Source organism: Cupressus sempervirens, chromosome 9, assembly GCF_028749045.1.
Source record: "Cupressus sempervirens isolate cs-2001-9-10 chromosome 9, ASM2874904v1, whole genome shotgun sequence".
In the NCBI taxonomy this organism is placed as follows: domain Eukaryota; kingdom Viridiplantae; phylum Streptophyta; class Pinopsida; order Cupressales; family Cupressaceae; genus Cupressus; species Cupressus sempervirens.
The window spans coordinates 476,543,320-476,564,236 of NC_143126.1; positions in this window are offsets into that span (position 1 = coordinate 476,543,320).

Sequence of the window (20,917 nt, forward strand, 5' to 3'; positions counted from 1 at the left end):
GTCATATTGCTGCAAGGTGTCCATAGAAAAAGGATTCCAAGGAAGGCGACAAATACAAAGACAGAAGATATGATGACAAGAGAGATTACAAAGAAAAAGGTAAGAAGTGTTATATTGTTGAAGAAAATTCTGATGACAATGATGATGAAGTTGTTTATGTAGGCATGAAGGACCAATCTGATGATGAAGACCCCACAACACTGGTAACATGTATAAAAAAGAATGACAGATGGATCATAGACAATGGATGCTCACATCACATGACAGGAGAAAAAAGTAAGTTTGTTAACTTTACTCAGTATGATAGAAATAGTGTTAGATTTGGTAATGATGCTCCATGTCAAATCAAAGGAAAAGGTTCCATTAAGCTCACAAAACAAATTTCATGTGACAATGCATACTATGTTGAAGGATTAAACTACAATTTACTGAGTGTCTTACAGTCAGGCAATATACATTGCAAAGTGGAATTTGGAAACAAAACTGCAAAAATCTATGATACTGATGTTAAACTGATAGGAAAAGGAGATCAAACAAAGAGCAATTTGTTTTACCTTGATATGGATTATGTTTCTTGTCTATTTTCAAAATTTGATGATGAATGGTTATGGCATACAAGATTATGTCATGTCAACTTTGACAATCTAGTCAACATCAGTAAAATGAAGAAAGTCGGAGGTTTATAAAAATTGAAGAAGCCTGATAATATCATGTGCAAACAATGTTAGCTAGGAGAGATGACAAAGTCAAGTTTCAAAAGCAAAAACTATACATCTAAAGAGATACTTGAGTTAGTTCACATTGACTTATGTGGTCCAATGGCAGTTCACATTGACTTATGTGGTCCAATGGAAATACAAAGCTGTAGAGGAGATAAATACATAATGCTATTTGTTGATGACTATTCCAGGATGATGACTGTTATGTTCTTAAAACAAAATCTGATGCTTTTCAAATCTTTAAGTGGTATGTGGCTAGAGTTGAAAAGAAAACTAGAAAAAGCTTGAAATGCCTAAGATCAGATAGAGGTTGTGAATTTACATCAAATGAATTCAAGATATTTTGTAATGATAAAGGAATCAAAAGACAAATGTCAGCTCCTAGAACTCCTCCATAGAATGTAATTACTGAGAGAAGAAATAGATCTGTGATTGACTGTGCCATAACATTAATGATGGAAAAGATTGTTGCTCTAAAAAAATAGAGAGAAGCAGTAAGTGTAGCTGTTCATACACTGAACCAAGTACAAGTCAAGAAAGGTACAAATACAACACCTTTTGAATTTTTGTATGGTTACTCACCTAATGTAAAATATTTCAAAGTGTTTGGTTGTAAATACTTTATCCTTAAAGATGCTAGAAATGAAAAATTTAATGCAAAAAGTGATGAAGGCATATTTATTGGTTATTCCACTAGAAGAAAGGCATATAAGTGCTTGAATACTAACACTAACAAAATTGTGGAAAGTGAAAATGTAAATTTTGATGAGCACATAAAAGTTCAAAATGAAGTACCAAAGAAAATGGAAGAGTACAAAACCTTTGTGTATTCTTATGAAGGAGTGACTGTTGATAAGGATGATGTCAATCAAATTGGAACTCAACAACAAACTTCAGTCTCAGCCGAGTCTCAACCAGTGAATACTGAGTTGCATTCAAAAGCTGAGCTATAGAATGAAGGAAATGGACAATTTGATTTCAATGACAGTACACATAATGAAGAACAACCTGACAATGAAGTGCATAGTGATCCTGAATTTGAAAGATCAAACATGAAAACAAGGATAGAGCCAAGGTTATCCGAATATGTAAAAAGACATCACCCTGTTGAACAGATAATTGGTGACAAAGATGCAATACCAATGGCAAGGAACAAACTAAGACATGAATCATGTCTGATCAGCAAATCTGAACCCAAGAAAGTTTATGGTGCATTACAAGATGCTGACTGGTATAAAGCTTTGGAAGAAGAAATTGATCAAATAAGAAAAAAAAAAAACCTAGAGTTTGGTTCCCAGACCAACTGACAAGAATGTAATTGGCATGAAATGGGTATTCAAAAAAAAACTAGATGAGAATGGTGAGATTACCAGAAACAAAGCTAGATTAGTATGCAAGGGTTATGCTTAAGAAGTAGGAATAGACTATGGGGAAATATTTGCCCCTGTTACTAGAATGGAAGGAGTACGAACTTTACTTGCATATGCTGCGTACAAAGATTTTAAAGTCTATCAGATCGATGTAAAATCTGCTTTCTTAAATAGCATATTAGAAGAAGAAGTCTACATTGAACAACCAAAAGGATTTTTTGATGAAAACAATAGGGATATGGTGTATAAGCTACATAAAGCACTCTATGGTTTGAAACAAGCACTAAGAGCATGGTATGAGAGACTTCACAAGTATCTAGTGCAAATAGGATTTGAAAAAATTGATGATAACAACAACATGTACATCAAAGAAAAAGAAGGTAAATATATTATTGTATCTAAAATTTTTGTGGATGACATAGTGTTTGGTGGAAAGGAAGTACTTTGCAAAGGCTTTGCTAACAAAATGAAACATGAATTTGAGATGTCTATGTTTGGGAAAATCAAATTTTTTGTTGGATTGCAAGTACATCAACTTAAACATGGTATATTTGTTACACAATCAAAGTAAATCAAAGAGATTCTTAAAATGTTTGGATTGGAGGAATCCAAACTAGTCAGCACACCAATGGCAATAGGAAATAAGCTGTCCAAAAATGATGAATCAGGTGAAGTCAATCAAACAATGTACAGATCCATGATTGGAAAACTACAATATGTTGTACATAGTAGACCAGACATAGCATTAGCAGTTGGAATAGTGGCTAGGTTCTTTGCTAAGCCTAAAGAAAATCATCTCATAGCAGTAAAAAGAATAATGAGATATCTTAAAGGAACTGATGACTTTGGTCTATACTACAAAAAGAATGGAAAATTTGAGCTCAATGCATATATAGATGTAGACTGGGGAGGAAACTTTGGTGATAGAAAAAGCACAAGTGGAGGTGCATTACTTCTAGGAAAAAGGCTGGTCACCTGGACTAGCAAGAAACAAACATGTACATCCCAGTCCACTATAGAGTTAGAATATGTGGCAGCTATAGTCAATTGCACAAACATTGTATGGCTCACACATCTACTGAATGGAATATGCAAAGGTTATGCTCAAGAAGAAGGAATAGACTATGGGGAAACATTTTCTCCTATTGCTAGAATGGAAGGAGTAAGAACTTTACTTCCATATGCTACCTACAAAGATTTTAAAGTCTATCAGATGGATGTAAAATCTTCCTTCTTAAATGGTATACTAGAAGAAGAAGTCTACATTGAACAACCAAAATGATTTTTTGATGAAAACAATAGGGATATGGTGTGTAAGCTACATAAAGCACTCTATGGTTTGAAACAAGCACCTAGAGCATGGTATGAGAGACTTAACAAGTATCTAGTGCAAATTGGATTTGAAAGAACTGATGATAACAACATTTACATCAAAGAAGAAGAAGGTAAAGACATTATTGTATTTGAAATCTTTGTGGATGACATAATGTTTGGTGGTAAGGAAGCACTTTACAAAAGTTTTGCTGACAAAATGAAACATGAATTTGAGATGTCTATGTTTGGAGAAATCAAATTTTTTGTTGGATTACAAGTACATCAACTCAAACATGGAATATTTGTTACACAATCAAAATATATCAAAGAAATTCTTAAAACATTTGGATTGGAGAAATCCAAACCAATTAGCACACCAATGACAACAGGAAATAAGCTGTCCAAAAATGATGAGTCAGCTGAAGGCAATCAAACAATGTATAGATCCATCATCAAAAAACTATAATATGTTATACATAGTAGACCAGACATAGCATTAGCAGTTGGAATAGTGGCTAGGTTCTCTGCTAATCCTAAAGAAAATCATCTCATAGCAGTAAAAAGAATAATGAGATATCTTAAAGGAATTGATGACTTTGGTCTATACTACAAAAAGAATTGAAAATTTGAGCTCAATGCATATACAGATGCAGACTGGGGAGGAAACTTTGGTGATAGAAAAAGCACAAGTGGAGGTACATTATTTCTAGGCAAAAGGTTGGTCACCTAGACTAGCAAGAAACAAACATGTACATCCCAGTCCACTATAGAGTTAGAATATGTGGCAGCTACAGTCAATTGCACAAACATTGTATGGCTCACACATCTACTGAATGGAATGAAAGAAGAACTAACAAAACTTGTGATATTGTATTGTGATAATACAAGTTCTATAAACATATCCAAAAATCTAGTGATGCATGCAAAAACCAAGCATATTGCAATCAAGTATCATTATGTCAGAGAATTGGTAGAAGACAAACAAGTAAAGTTGGAATACATTCACACAAAGGAACAAACTACTGATATCTTCACCAAACTATTACCCAAGGATGCCCATTAATATCTTAGAGGCAAGTTGGGGGTAATACCCCTAACTCAAGTAGTTTAAGGCAACAAGGAAGCTATCCTACATCAACAAGAATAAATCATTGAAATATTAACAGGTTGATGCAAAGGATGACAACAGGAGCAGAAACTCCAAATCAATCACAAGCATGGTGATAGATGGACAAAATCAACAAGAAGCCAAAGCTTATATTTTGCATGATAAAGAAGCTACATCTTTGGCATTTATGTCAAAGAGGGAGAAATATACAAAAATCTGATCAATACACAGAAAGAGGGAGATATATATGAAAGAGGGAAATATATGAGATCAGTACAACAAGACAACGTATAAAATCTTGGTGGTAACTAAGTTGATTAATTGATCAGTTTGGCTTGCCATCAATGCCAAAGAGGGAGATTTTTGGAAATGACTGAAATGATCATAAGCAAAGTTGTTGGAATAATATATGGAACTGGTAAAAAATGTCCTCAATCATTGTTTTTTCATTGATGTCAAACCTGCTACTTGCAGGAATGACAATTGCTTTAGTGATCCAAATACTATCAATTAGTTAATTATCAAGGAGGAGGCAATCAATAAGAAGTAACTAGAACACCTAGAGAAAGGTTGAAGTTATGATGTTGTAATGAAGTACAAGGATCAGCTAAGCCATTGATGAAAAAGTGTATTTGATGACATACTATAAGATACAAAGAATGGGCACACTGAAACATATCAAAGATTTAAGATTTTAGCTAAGTCTTTTGTAAAGCTCAACTAAGTTCATTAAAGAGGAGCTGAGCAAGCTAGTAAGAGCCGAGAAAATTCTTAGTAAATGCTGAGTAAACTTTAGATGTCGAGTAAACTTCAGATGTCGAGTAAACTTTAGATGCCGAGTGACATAGAGTTTATCAAGTGCTGAGCCGAACCAAGTGCCAAGAAGGTATAGGCCCTGAGTAACAAAGAGGTGCCGAGCACCAGTAACTCAATAATGCCAAGTTGCTGCATTATTTTGGAAATCAAAGATTCACCAAATCTAAGCCGACAAGGGTGTTATCTAGAAATTTGTGAATTAAAAGGAAGATAAGAATGATGAGCTGGTGGCACAGAACACCATGTAAAACATTTTTAAGGATACAACTGGTGAAGTTACTAGAAGAGGAAAAGATATGGGGTAGATACATTGTATCCTACCTAATCCATTTTGAAACCCTAAAATTGGAGAGGGAGAATTGAGCAGCAAAGGCAAAAAAGATTTCTATTTAAGAAGATATAAGTTAATGGAAAAGAGAGAGAGAGGTGGTTAAGCATAAAAGCATGAAGTATTGAAGAAGGTGCTAAGGAGAAGAAAGCACAGGAACTCTATTTGGATAAATGACCATAAGGATGATTGCATTGGCAAAATAAGTAAGAAGACTCAAGGAGATGAAGCTTGAGAGGAAGACAAGCAGTTAGAGCTAAAGTGATTGAAGTGAAGCATAAGGATTGAACTGAAAGTGTGATCTGAAATTTGCAAAGTATGTTGTAAGTTATATTAGTTCAAAAGACCATTATCGTTACTTTCTAGCAATTTTAATAGTAAGTTTAAATCCTATGGACTTAGGTTGGTTTAATAGCCATAAGATAAATCCTTTAACAGGGTGACATTCCAAGTGAATGTTCTAAAGACTTTTAACTAGGCCCATTCCTAACAGTTTGGTGAAATCCTCTAACAGGGTCACAATTAATAGTGTGTTGTAAGCCTTTAATAGGGCATCACTTCAGAAGAGTGAGAATCAAGTAGCATGTTACTGGTGCTTTTTTCGAATTGGGTTTCCACGTAAATTATTATGTCATGTGTTGATCTTGCATGTTTTATCTTTGCATGTTGATTTACTATAACTTGCTTATATGATTGATAAAAGTTTGGATGGATGAAAAGTGTATGGATTCATTAAAAGTAGTAAAAAGGTAGTAATATGGCATTTGGACCTTGAATAACTGATTCACCCCCCCTCTTAGTTATTCTAAAAGAATTCTAACACTTTGAATTGATAGATTGAACTTCTTTAATTTAGCCTTGTTCATGGTAGGTGATAATCAAATAACCATATAATGCATCCTTATGCTAATGGATCTTAAAATTAAACAATCAATTCTTAAGTATTCAAAGCATATAATCTCTCAAATCACATATTATGATAACCTAGAATAAATGTTAAATATAAAATAGTTGAGAATTAATAGAAAGAAATAGTTTTTTCTAAGAAATCAAACACCTAGGAGTCACCTAACAATATAGCCAAGGAAAAGGGTGAAGAGGTGAGAGAAAGAGATCTATAATAATAAGTAAATAGTATTAGTTATGGCATAAAAATGTTTATCATTTTTAAAAGGAAACATTTAATAGCTCATGCATGGTCATGTTTATTCTATTTCCTTGTCAAATTGAATGGTGTGATTAGATACCAATATGCTCAGTGGATGACAAGATGGTTCCTGTCTGTCCTAAGTAGGAAGGGCCTTCCTTGTTAAAGATTGTGCAGGGATAAGATTTTGTTTAAGGTTGGGTGGTTAAGCCCTTGAAAATATTTCACCTCTCCCTAAGCTATTATATGTGCAATAGAAAAAGATAAACTTTGCATTCAGTTATTTGTTAGAAACAAGTATTTTAACTTTTATGATGAATATGAAAGACAAAGGTAAGATTAATTGAGCTATATCATTGTTACAATCATTTTACATTTAGTTGCAAGAGATAGATTTATCTGATGGATTGTCATATTAATCTTTCATTTATATGAATAATAAATCTAAGCATATCTTCTAACCTTAAGATATTGCCATAGTTAAGCAATCAAAAAGAAACAAATGGTACTATGGTATCTGAAGCCCTAAATGATATAGTCGTATTTTAAACCCTAAATGATTCAATGGTATCCAAAGTGCTAAATGATATAGTGGTATCTAAAGCATTAAATAATATAGTAGTATATAAAGCCATAAGTGATAAATCAATATTTGATACCCTAAATGATGCAATGGTAATCAATTCGTTAGTTGACCCAGTAGTATGTGATGCCCTAATTGATAAAGTGGTATTTAATAAAAATCATCATTTGATTTGATATAGTGGTATTGGTTAGTAGTCATCATTTGATAATGTTATAGTAGTATTTGTGGACTAACTTGGATGGTTGTAGAAGCATCTCAAGATTGATTTCAATGTCGAATTACATGGTATGTAGTTATTAATTTTCATAGTAAATTCATTGATGATGTTTCAACTCTTAGTTAAAAAAATTTGTTTAACTAATTTTAGTTGTCAATCTCTTTCAGATGAATGGAATTTATTTAACTGTCTTCCTATGAAAATGAAGTAGTAACTATATTTCTTTGATTATGTTAGCTATTAATTAAGACCTAAGAAATTCATTTATTATACTATTGATAAATTGTTGATATAATTTTAGATTAAAAATTTGTGTTTTTTTAAATTTTGAAAATAGATTTATTTTAGATTGAAATTTATGAAGTCTCCACAATCCATAATATCATCTTGACAAGAATTATTGATTTGAATATGTAAAGAAAGGATCATCAACATATTGTCAACCAAGATGTTTAATCTATTATTTTGATTTTATATGTATATGTATATGTATATTTATATGTATATGTATATGTATATGTATATATAGTATATATATGTATATGTATATGTATATATATGTATATATATATTTATATATGTATATACATATATGTATGTATATATATATATATATCTATATGTATATATATATATATATATGTACATATCTATACATATATATATACATATGTATACATATAGACATATATATACAGATATATACATATATACATATATATATATATACATATATACATATATATATACATATATACATATATATATATACATATAAACATATATACATATATACATATATATATACATATATACATATATACATATATACATATATACATATATATATACATATATACATATATATACATATGTATATACATATATACATATATATACATATATACATATATATACATATATACATATATACATATATACATATATACATATGTACATATATATACATATGTACATATATATACATATATACATATATATACATATATACATATATATACATATATACATATATATACATATATACATATATATACATACATACATATATATACATACATACATATATATATATATATATATATATATATATATATATATATATATATATGTAAAGTGAGAAAAAAATACATATTTATATGGAGAATTGGTGGAATGGTCTGATATCATGAAAGTCAAAAGTTGAAATAAAATATAGTAAGGATTAGGTCTCCACATGACGTGTGTAAGAGCAAAGAGAAATGGAATCCTTACTAAGAGGTGGACCCTAATCATGCAAGAGTGTGGCTTCAAGAATGATTTGAAACCCTAACTCCAAAGGTGACCAAAACTCAAGTCATAGCATAGATTTCCAAAAACGTCAATTGCAAAATGAAAGTGGTCTCTCTTGTTTTGGGTTTGGTGAACCCTATGTATCTAAAAGTCATGGACATTTTTTCATTTAGAAATTTTGATATATTTTTTCAAATGAATCCCAATGGGTCATATGTTTAATATGAACACCATTTCTAAATGAATTTATATTTAAATTATGTCCATTAAAAATAGTTCCTTACATTATTCATAAATATAGTTTCAAGCATTTATATTTATTATTTTTATTATTTAATCATTTTATTTCAAAGTTTATAATTTATTAAATAGTGGTTCTCATTATTTACTAAATATTAAAATATACTAATGCAAGAGTAAGGGCACCAAGTTGTGGTGCCAAAAGGGGGGTATAAGTGGCCAATTATTTTAATTTTTTCCAAATCAACAATTTCTAAACTTCAACAAGAGTTTGAAGATAGTTACACTCAAAATTTAGGATATGACAAAAACAAAAGTAGTAGTCCTTTGAACCTAGTTTCTAAACTACTAATTTTTTTTCAAAATGGTTTACTTTTAGGTCCTCAAAAAAGGAGCAACAAAAAGTGGTACTATTTTTTAGAAAAATCATAACATAGTGCAAAGTGTGCCCCCCCTAATTTTTTTTTGTTTTTTGAAATTATTTTAACCACTTTGGTCAAAAATTACCTAACACCATGTAGTTTATCCAATATTTTTTGGGTAATTTTGTTAGAATCTTTTACAATAACTGAGAGGGAGGGGGGGGGGGGGGGGGGGGGGGGTGTGAATCAGTTATCTAAGGTCCAAATGACCTATTAATACTTTTTCACTAATTTTAATGAATCCATACACTTTTCATTCATCCAAACTTAAATCAACCATATTAGCAAGTTACAGTAAATCAACATCCAAAGATAAAACATGCAAGATCAACACATGACACAATGATTTACGTGGAAACCCAATTTGAGAAAAACCACTAGTAATGTGCTACTTGATTCTCACTCTTCTGAAGTGATGCCCTGTTAAAAGCCTACCCTATTAAAGGCTTACAATAGACTATTAAATGTGACCTTGTTAGAGGATTTCACCAAACTATTATGAATGGGCCTGGTTAAAGGACTTTAGAACATTCACTTGGAATGTCACCCTGTTAAAGGATTTATCTCATGGCTATCAAACCAACCTAAGTCCATAGGATTTAAACTAACTATTGCAATTTCTAGAAAGTAACAATAATGACCTTTTGATCTGATATAACTTACAACATACTTTGCAGATTTCAGATCACACTTTCAGTTCAATCCTAATGCTTGGCTTAAATCACTTTAGCTCTGACTGCTTGACTTCTTCTCAAGCTTTGTCTCCTTGAGTCTTCTTACTCATCATACCAATGCATCCATATCTCGGGTCTTCTTATTGAAACAGAGTAACTATGTTCTCTTTTCGCCTTAGTACCTCCTTCAACCTTTCATACTTTCATGCTTGACGACTTCTCTCTTTTTTTTATTAACTTATGACTCCTTAAATAGAAATCTGATTTTCCTTTGCCGCTCAATTCTCCCTCTCCAACTTTAGAGTTTCAAATGGATTGGGTAGGATACAATGTATCTACCTCATATCTTGTTCTTCATCTAGAAACTTCCTCAGTTGTATCCTTAAAAATGTTCTACATGGTGTTTTGTGCCACCAGCTCATCATTATTATCTTCCATTTAATTCACAAACCTCTAGCTAACAACCTTGTCAGCTTAGATCTGGTGAATTTTTTATTTTCAAAATAATTTAGCAACTCAACATTATTGATTTACTGGTGCTCAATATCTCTATGTTACTCGGCACCTATATCTGCTCAGCACTTGAAGTTTACTCAGCATCTAAACTTACTCAGCATCTGAAGTTTACTCACCACTTGAAGTTTTCTCGGCATTTGAACTTGCTCACCATTTGAAGTTTACTCGTCACTTGAAGTTTGCTCGGCATCTAAAGTTTACTCGGCACTTGAATTTTACTCACTTGGCTTCAACTAGAAATCTATTCGGCACTTATTATCTCGCTCGGCTCCTTCTTTCTAATGATCTTTAGTTAGGCTTAACAGATGTCTTAGCTAAAATCTTACATCTTTGATATGTTTTAGTGTGCCCATTCTTTGTGTCTTATAGTATGTCATCAAATACACTTTTTCATTAATGGCTTAGCTGATCCTTGTACTTCATTACAACATCATAACTTCAACCTTTCTTTAGGTGTTCTAGTTACATCTTATTGATTGCCTCCTCTTGACAATCAACTAATTAATAGTATTTGGATCACTAAACCAATTGTCATTCCTGTAAGTAGCAAGTTTGACATCAATGACAAAACAATGATTGAGAACATTCTTTACCAGTTCCATATATCAATCCAACAACTTTCCTTATGATCATTTCAATCATTTCCAAAAATCTCCCTCTTTGGCATTGATGTCAAACCAAACTGATCAATTGATCAACTTAGTTACCATGAGGATTATATACATTGTCTGCTACTTTTCTTTGCTGCTTCATCTTATATATCTCCCTCTTTCATATATATCTCCCTCTTGCTTTGTATTGATCAAGTTTCACATTTCCCCCTCTTTGACATAAATGCAAAAGATGTAGCATCTTTATTATGCAAAATATAAGCTTTGGCTTCTTGTTGTTTTCTCCCTCTATCACCATGCTTGTGACTGATTTGGAGTTTCTGCTCCTGTTGTTATCCTCTACATCAATCTATTGATATTTTAATGATTTGTTTCTATTGATGCAGGGTAGCATCCTTGTTCCTTTAAACTGCTTGAGTTAGGGGTATTACCCCCAACTTGCCTCTAAGATATTCATAGGCATCCTTGGGCAATGGTTTGGTGAAGATATCTGCAGTTTGTTCCTTTGTGTGAATGTATTCCAACTTCACTTGTTTATCATCCACCAATTCTCTAACATAATGATACTTGATTACAATATGCTTGGTTTTTGCATGCATTACTAAATTTTTGGATAGGTTTATAGCACTTGTATTATCACAATACAATATCACAGGTTTTGTCACCTCTTCTTTCATTCCTTTCAATAGATGTGTGAGCCATACAATGTTTGTACAATTAACTGCAACTGCTACATATTCTGACTCTGCAGTGGACTGGGATGTGCATGTTTGTTTCTTACTAGTCCAGGTAACTAGCCTTTTGCCTAGAAATAATGCACCTCCACTTGTGCTTTTTCTATCATCAATGCTGCCTCCCCAATCTGCATCTTTATATGCATTGAGCTCAAATTTTCCATTCTTTTTGTAGTATAGACCAAAGTCATCAGTTCCTTTAAGATATCTCATTATTTTTTTTACTTCTATGAGATGATTTTTTTTGGGATTAGCAGAGAATCTAGCCACTATGCCAACTGCTAATGCTATGTCTGGTCTACTATGTACAACATATTGTAGTTTTCCAATCATGGATCTGTACATTGTTTGATTGACTTCAACTGATTCATCATTTTTGGACAGCTTATTTCCTATTGCCATTGGTGTCCTGACTGGTTTGGATTCCTCCAATCCAAACATTTTAAGAATCTCTTTGATTTACTTTGATTGTGTAACAAATATACCATGTTTAAGTTGATGTACTTGCAATCCAACAAAAAATTTGATTTCCCCAAACATAGACATCTCAAATTCATGTTTCATTTTGTTAGCAAAGCCTTTGCAAAGTACTTCCTTTCCACCAAACACTATGTCATCCACAAAAATTTTAGATACAATAATATATTTACCTTCTTTTTCTTTGATGTACATGTTGTTTTTATCATCAGTTCTTTCAAATCCTATTTGCACTAGATACTTGTGAAGTCTCTCATACCATGCTCTTAGTGCTTGTTTCAAACCATAGAGTGCTTTATGTAGCTTATACACCATATCCCTATTGTTTTCATCAAAAAATCCTTTTGGTTGTTCAATGTAGACTTCTTCTTCTAATATGCCATTTAAGAAAGTAGATTTTACATCGATCTGATAGACTTTAAAATCTTTGTAGGCAGCATATGCAAGTAAAGTTCATACTCCTTCCATTCTAGTAACAGGGGCAAATATTTCCCCATAGTCTATTCCTTCTTCTTAAGCATAACCCTTGCATACTAATCTAGCTTTGTTTTTGGTAATCTCACCATTCTCATCTAGCTTATTTCTGAATACCCACTTGGTGCCAATCACATTCTTGTCAACTGGTCTGAGAACCAAACTCCAAGTTTTCTTTTTCTTTATTTGATCAATTTCTTTTTTCATAGCTTTATACCAGTCATCATGTTGTAATGCACCATACACTGTCTTGGGTTCAGATTTTCTGATCAGACATGATTCATGTCTTAGTTTGTTCCTTGTCATTGGTCTTGCATCTTTGTCACCAATTATCTGTTCAGGAGGGTGATGTCTTTTTACATATTTGGATAATCTTGGCTTTGTCCTTGTTTCCATGTTTGATCTTTCAGACTCAGGATCACTATGTACTTCGTTGTCAAGTTGTTCTTCATCATGTGTGCTATCTTCAGAATCAGATTGTGTATTTTCTTCATTCTACAACTCAGCTTTTAAATGCAACTCGACATTCACTGGTTGAGACTCGACTGAGACTGATACTTGTTGTTGAGTTTCAATTTGATTAACATCATCCTCATCAATAGTCATTCTTTCATAAGAATACACAAAGGTTCTGTACTCTTCCATTTTCTTTGGTACTTCAGCTTGGACTTCTATGTGCTCATCAAAGCTTACATTTGCACTTTTCACAATTTTGTTAGTGTTAGTATTCAAACACTTATATGCCTTACTTCTAGTAGAGTAACCAAGAAATATGGCTTCATCACTTTTTGCATCAAATTTTCCATTTCTAGCATCTTTAAGGATAAAACATTTGCAACCCAACACTTTGAAATGTTTTACACTGGGTGAGTGACCATACCATAATTCAAAAAGTGTTGTATTTGTACCTTTCTTGACTTGTACTTGGTTTAGTGTATGAACAGCTACATTTAAAGCTTCTCTTCAGTATTTTAGAGCAATAGTTTTTTCCATCATTAATGTTTTGGCACAATCAATCACAAATCTATTTCTTCTTTCAGCAATTCCATTCTGTGGGGGAGTTCTAGGAGCTGACTTTTGTCTTTTGATTCCTTTATCATTATAGAATATCTTGAATTTATTTGATGTGAATTCACCACCTCTATCTGATCTTAGGCATTTCAATATTCTTCCTATTTCCTTTTTAACTCTAGCCACATACCACTTAAACATTTGAAAAGCATCAAATTTTTGTTTTAAAAACATAACAGTCATCATCTTGGAATATTCATCAACGAATAACATGATGTATTTATCTCCTTTATAGCTTTGTACTTCCATTGGACCACATAAGTCAGTATGAACTAACTCAAGTACTTCTTTAGATGTAAAATTTTCACTTTTGAAGCTTGACTTTGTCATCTTTCCTAGCTGACATTGTTTGCACATGATATTATTAGGCTTCTTCAATTTTGATAAATCTTTGACTTTCTTCATTTTACTGATGTTGACCAGATTGTCAAAGTTGACATGACATAATCTTCTATGCCACAACCATTAATTATCAAATTTTGCAATAAAAGTAGAAGCATCATCCATATCAAGGCAAAAAAGATTACTCCTTGTTTGATCTCTTTCTCCTATTAGTTTACCATCAGTATGATAGATTTTTGCAGTTTCATTTCCAAATTCTACTTTGCATCCTATATTGCCTAACTATGAGACACTCAGCAAATTGCAGTTTAATCCTTCAACATAGTATGCATTATCACATGAAATTTGTTCTTTGAGCTTAATGGAACCTTTTCCTTTGATTTGACATGGAGCATCATTACCAAATCTAACACTATTTCCATCATACTGAGTAAAGTTGACAAACTTACTTTTGTCTCCTATCATGTGATGTGAACATCCACTATCTATGATCCATCTATCATTCTTTTTCATACATGTTACTAGTGCTATGGGCTCTTCTTCATCAAATTGGTCCTTCATGGCTACATAAACAACTTCAGCATCATTGTCATCAGAATTTTCTTCAACAATGTAACACTTCTTACCTTTTTCTTTGTAATCTCTCTTGTCATCATCTCTTCTGAATTTTTTTTTGTTGCCTTCCTTGTAATCCTTTTTCTGTGTACACCTGGAAGCAATATGGCCTACTTCATTGCAATTGAAAAAAATGATAGACATCTTACCTTTGAATTTTCCTTTACCTCTGTGAAATCTTCTATCAAGCAATGCTTCCAATTGTTCCACATCTTCCTCATCAGTGCTACTATCACTAGATACATACTTCATTTTTCTTCCTCTCTTTGATGTCACCTATTCAACATCTTTCAGTGATAACTTGGCCTTAAAGGAAAATTCAACATTCTCAGGTCTATATTTGTCAAAATTAGATAACTCAAATGTAGTGAGTCTACCTATTATACCTTCAAAACTTAGATTGTTTCCTGGTATACATCTTAGCTCTTGTATTGCTAATACTCTAATAGCATAGATAGGCAGAAAAGTTCTTAAGAACTTACTATTAATAGTATCTTCATCCAATTGACCACTCAAGCATCTTATTGCACTTACCACTTCCTTTATTCTTGCACCATACTGAGCAGCATTCTCATTTTCTTCCATTTTCATGTCATCAAACTTTTCTTTGAGACTTTCTCTTTTTGCTCTTTGTACATTGTGATATCCTCCATAGATGTCTAATAGGGCTTTCCACATTTTGAATGCAGTGTCACATCCTTTGATATCATCAAATTCAACATAGTTGAGTGCAGAGGAAATTTTCAGCATTGTCTGATTGTGTTCTTGCTTGTTTTTCATGTCTTCTACAGTAAGAGTACCTGTTGGATCAACATGTTCAGTAACAATTGAATTTTGGGCATAATCTCCTATGGATCCAAGATGTAGCTTCATCAAGCTTTGCCATGCAACAAAGTTGTCTTTTTTGAGCTTGACAACTTCTCTCTTAGGCATTTTGATCTTTTCTGCTTATAGTCCCTTTAAACTGAATCAGTAGTCTAGCTCTGATACCAATTGTTAGAATCTTTTAGAGGGGGGGGGGGGTGGGTGAGTGAATCAGTTATCCAAGGTACAAATGCCCTATTAATACTTTTTCACTACTTTTAATGAATCCATACACTTTTCATCCATCCAAACTTAAATCAACCATATTAGCAAGTTACAATAAATCAACATGCAAAGATAAAACATGCAAGATCAACACATAACATAGTGATTTACATGGAAACCCAATTTGGGAAAAACCAGTAGTAACATGCTACTTGATTCTCACTCTTCTAAAGTGATGCCCTATTAAAAGCCTGCCCTGTTAAAGGCTTACAACACACTGTTAGATGTGACCTTGTTAGAAGATTTCACCAAAATGTTAGAAATGGGATTGGTTAAAGGACTTTAGAACATTCACTTGGAATGTCACCCTGTTAAAGGATTTATCTCATGGCTATTAAACCAACCTAAGTCCATAGGATTTAAACTAACTGTTACAATTGCTAGAAGGTAACAATAATGGCCTTTTGATCTGATATAACTTACAACATACTTTGCAGATTTTAGATCACACTTTCAGTTCAATTCTAATGCTTGGCTTAAATCACTTCAGCTCTGGCTACTTGACTTCTTCTTAAGCTTCATCTCTTTGAGTCTTCTTACTCATCATACCAATGCATCCATATCTGGGGCCTTCTTATTAAAATAGAATAACTGTGTTCTTTTTTCACCTTAGTATCTCCTTCAGCATTTCATGCTTTCATGGTTGATCGCCTCTCTCTTTTTTTCATTAACTTATGACTCCTTAAATAGAAATCTGATTTGCCTTTGCCACTCAATTCTCCCTCTCCAACTTTAGGGTTTCGAATGGATTAGGTAGGATACAATGTATCTACCTTGTATCTTATTCTTCATCTAGAAACTTCCTCAGTTGTATCCTTAAAAACATTCTACATGGTATTCTGTGCCACCAGCTCATCATTATTATCTTCCATTTAATTCACAAACTTCTAGATAACAACCTTGTCACCTTAGATCTGGCGAAATTTTGATTTTCAAAATAATGTAGCAACTCGGCATTATTGATTTACTAGTGCTCGGTATCTCTGTGTTACTCAGCACCTATATTTGCTCGACACTTGAAGTTTACTCGGCATCTAAACTTACTCAACATCTGAAGTTTACTTAGCACTTGAAGTTTGCTTGGCATCTGAACTTTCTCGGCATCTAAAGTTTGCTCGGCACTTGAAGTTTGCTCGGCATCTGAACTTGCTTGACATCTGAAGTTTAGTTGGCACTTGAAGTTTACTTGCTCGGCTTCAACTAAGAATCGATTTAGCACTTATTAGCTCACTTAGCTCCTTCTTTCTAATGATCTTTAGGTAGGCTTAACAGATGTCTTAGCTAAAATCTTACATCTTTGATATTTTTTAGTGTGCCCATTCTTTGTGTCTTATAGTATGTCATCAAATACACTTTTTCATCAATGGCTTAGCTGATCCTTGTACTTCATTACAACATCATAACTTCAACCTTTCTCTAGGTGTTCTAGTTACATCTTATTGATTGCCTCCTCTTAACAATCAACTAATTGATAGTATTTGGATCACTAAAGCAATTTTCATTCTTGCAAGTAGCAAGTTTGACATCAATGACAAAACAATGATTGAGAACATTATTTACCAGTTCCATATATCAATCCAACAACTTTCCTTATGATCATTTCAATCATTTCCAACAAATTTTATAATGTGTATTATTTTATATGAACTTTATAATTGGACACATCCCAAAAATGTAAAATATATATGTGCTTCCCCTAGAAATGATTGAAAATTAATCTAAAATCAAAACCTCATTTTTTCAAAATTTGTTGTGTTGGTGTTTCAAAACGTTACCAGTTTTCAATTACCCTGAAGAGAACAAAACACATCTAGGAGAAGCTAACTCCCATTTTCAATATGCCCATTTAGACATCAGGCTAACTATAAGGCATCACCCTTCTTCTACTTTAGGCTTTGCAAAACCTAGGTGGGTAGATCTATAGATTCTTTATATGGTATCCGTTATCAAAGCATACACTAAATCTAATATGAAGTAGATAAAACCCTTATTTCTCCTGATAACACCTAAAATAACATTAACCTATAGTAGCTAAATGCAAATCTAGGAATCTCATAAGTTGAGTGAGGGCAGTCTATTATAGCTCTTCAACATGATAGGGGAAAAGCATTTGATTATTGATGTTGATTTTCAACAAATCCTCAAACATGCAACAATATAACAAGTGATCCTTTAACTAATCAGTGCCTAATCCATTGGGCAATTCCATGAATTCAAAACATACATCTGTGACAATAGGACATATTTTTTATACCCAAACATCAAATCTATCTAATCACCTTGTGATTTAGACATCAGTGTTTATTCAGGTCTCATTCTCACAAAATATCCTTCTCAACATAACCAGTAACCCTATCAAACACATCAAGAATTTACTTGGCACTTTTTTCCAACAACAAAATATATCAGTCATACAACTTGAAGGGGAAGCAAATGGATCTCAACTCTTTGTTCCAAGACCACATAAGACTACAGATTACTGAGATAGGAGATGAGAACCAGAATGAAACTAATGAAATGCTTGTTCATATGTATTCATTTCCTTGAAACAATACAATCAAATCCATGAAATTAAAACATGCAGCAATGATCCTATAATTGATCAATGCCTAATCCATTGGGCAATTCCATGAAATCAAAATATACATCTATGACATCAGGGCATATTCTGTATACCTAGACATTAGATCTTTCTAATCACCTTGTGATTTAGACACTAGTGTTCATTCAGATCTAGCTCTCACAAAATATCCTTCTCAACATAACCAGTAACCCTGTCAAACACATCAAGCATTTACTTGGCACTTTGTTCCAATAGAAAAAATTATCAGACATACAACCTGAAGGGGAAGCAAATAGATTATTGAGATAGGAGACAAGAACCAGAATGAAACTAATGAAATGCTTGCTCATGTGTATTCATTTCCTTGAAACAATACAATCAAATGCATGAAATTAAAAAATGAATCATCCTAACATATCAAAACTATCTGTATTATCTGCACTACTGTTGTTCACATGAGAGAAATTTGCTAGAGAATGTATGGTATCACAGTATGGGAACACATCAAAACTGGATCCAAAACCTGGTATCTTAGTAGTGAGTGGTTTTCTCCAAAGAACTGGAACCCTTACAATGAAAGAAAGAATGAAAGATATAGGAGAAGATGAAATTCTCGGTCTGATCTTTACTTGACAACTGTCCACTTGAAATTCAATCTTTTGGCAACTAAAAAACCTCGTTCTTTTTTCTTCTCATATTATCTAATTAGGTTTCATCATTGTTCTATTACTGTTTTGCAAATATCCTTGTTCAATGATGAAATTCTTTTGAATCACTAAAATATCTTATTTCTTCATGAAAATGCCTGTGAAAATAAGTTTTTACTAAGTGAATCTGAAAAAATTTCTATCCAAACTAAATTTTTACTTCCTTTTAACCATACTCAAGTCATCACCTCGTTAGAAATCAGTTTTGAGCTTTGATACCTAAATTTGGTTGCACAATAGAAATCTGGAAGACAACCTCCTGTAGCTCAAATAGATTGCTATCCATCCAAAAACTAACTTGATAATCTAAAAATTTAGATTCTCACAATTTCGACGATATATAATATCACCTATTTTTCTTATCAGAAACCCATCTAAAGTCAATTTGAAAAATAATCCTCTGGTTAGAACACTTAGGTCTTCAACTAAAATTTTAAATTTTTCGAAAAATTTAAAACATCCCAAAGTTCAAAAATTTATAAAATATGCCACTTTTGATATTAAAAGGTCTGACGTGCATCTTAAACAAAAATAATAATAAAATATTAATATTTTTAATTCCTCAATATTTCCTTGACCCTTTGAATCTGAGGTCAACCTCCAGTTGATCGACTACCACATGGTAGTATTTGATTGGCTGCCTATTCCTTAATTTGTGATGTCACCATCTACTCTAGGCACAGGGACACATGGAAAAATCTCACTTTCCTCCATTATTTATCTTCCTTGCATCTTCTTTTTGCGAGAATACAGGCACTACAAGATCTGCCACATAGCAGCATCCTGTGCCTCCGTCTGCAACTGCTCGTTTGTGCCACCTCATCAATAGCTGGGACCTGCCATCACGTGTCAAAATCCTACTTTCCCACTTTATTTAACTAGTGCACACTTTGTTCTTGCGGGGAAGTAGGCACCTGTCGATCTCTACCATGTGGCATCATCTCGTGCATCTCACCAACTTGCCATATCAGTGCAATTAATTTTACACTCAAAATTTTGTCAGAGTCACCCTCTAGCTATATTTGGTTGTTTGACGTGCAAGCGGCCCACCACGAGCACACTTTATGCATTTCAAAAGGCATGTATTATTAGACACCCTACGATGTGTAAGGAATCATATTTAAAAACGTAATAATTCCACCACAAGGTGAATGTGGGATAATGCTTTTTGGGATGTTTTCACAAGCACTAGCTCTGGCTTGGCATGAATGCTTCTTAGTGCACAAGTTCCTCCTAGCATCAGTGACTTTTTCTAATCCTGTTGCCACTGCTCTTTGCTTAACTTGCATTGGGTTTGCCTAAAACAACTTGGACGACATTTTTCCTTAGCAGTGGGCTCTATTCTGCATGAGATTGCATGAGCTACTTGACAGATGCCAACCTCCCTTGTTATCTTCTCTCGCGTGATGCATAAGCTTGTTGGTTTTATCGTGAGGCTGCTCTGTCTTAGGAACATCCTCTATTAACAGCTTCCCTACCTTTTT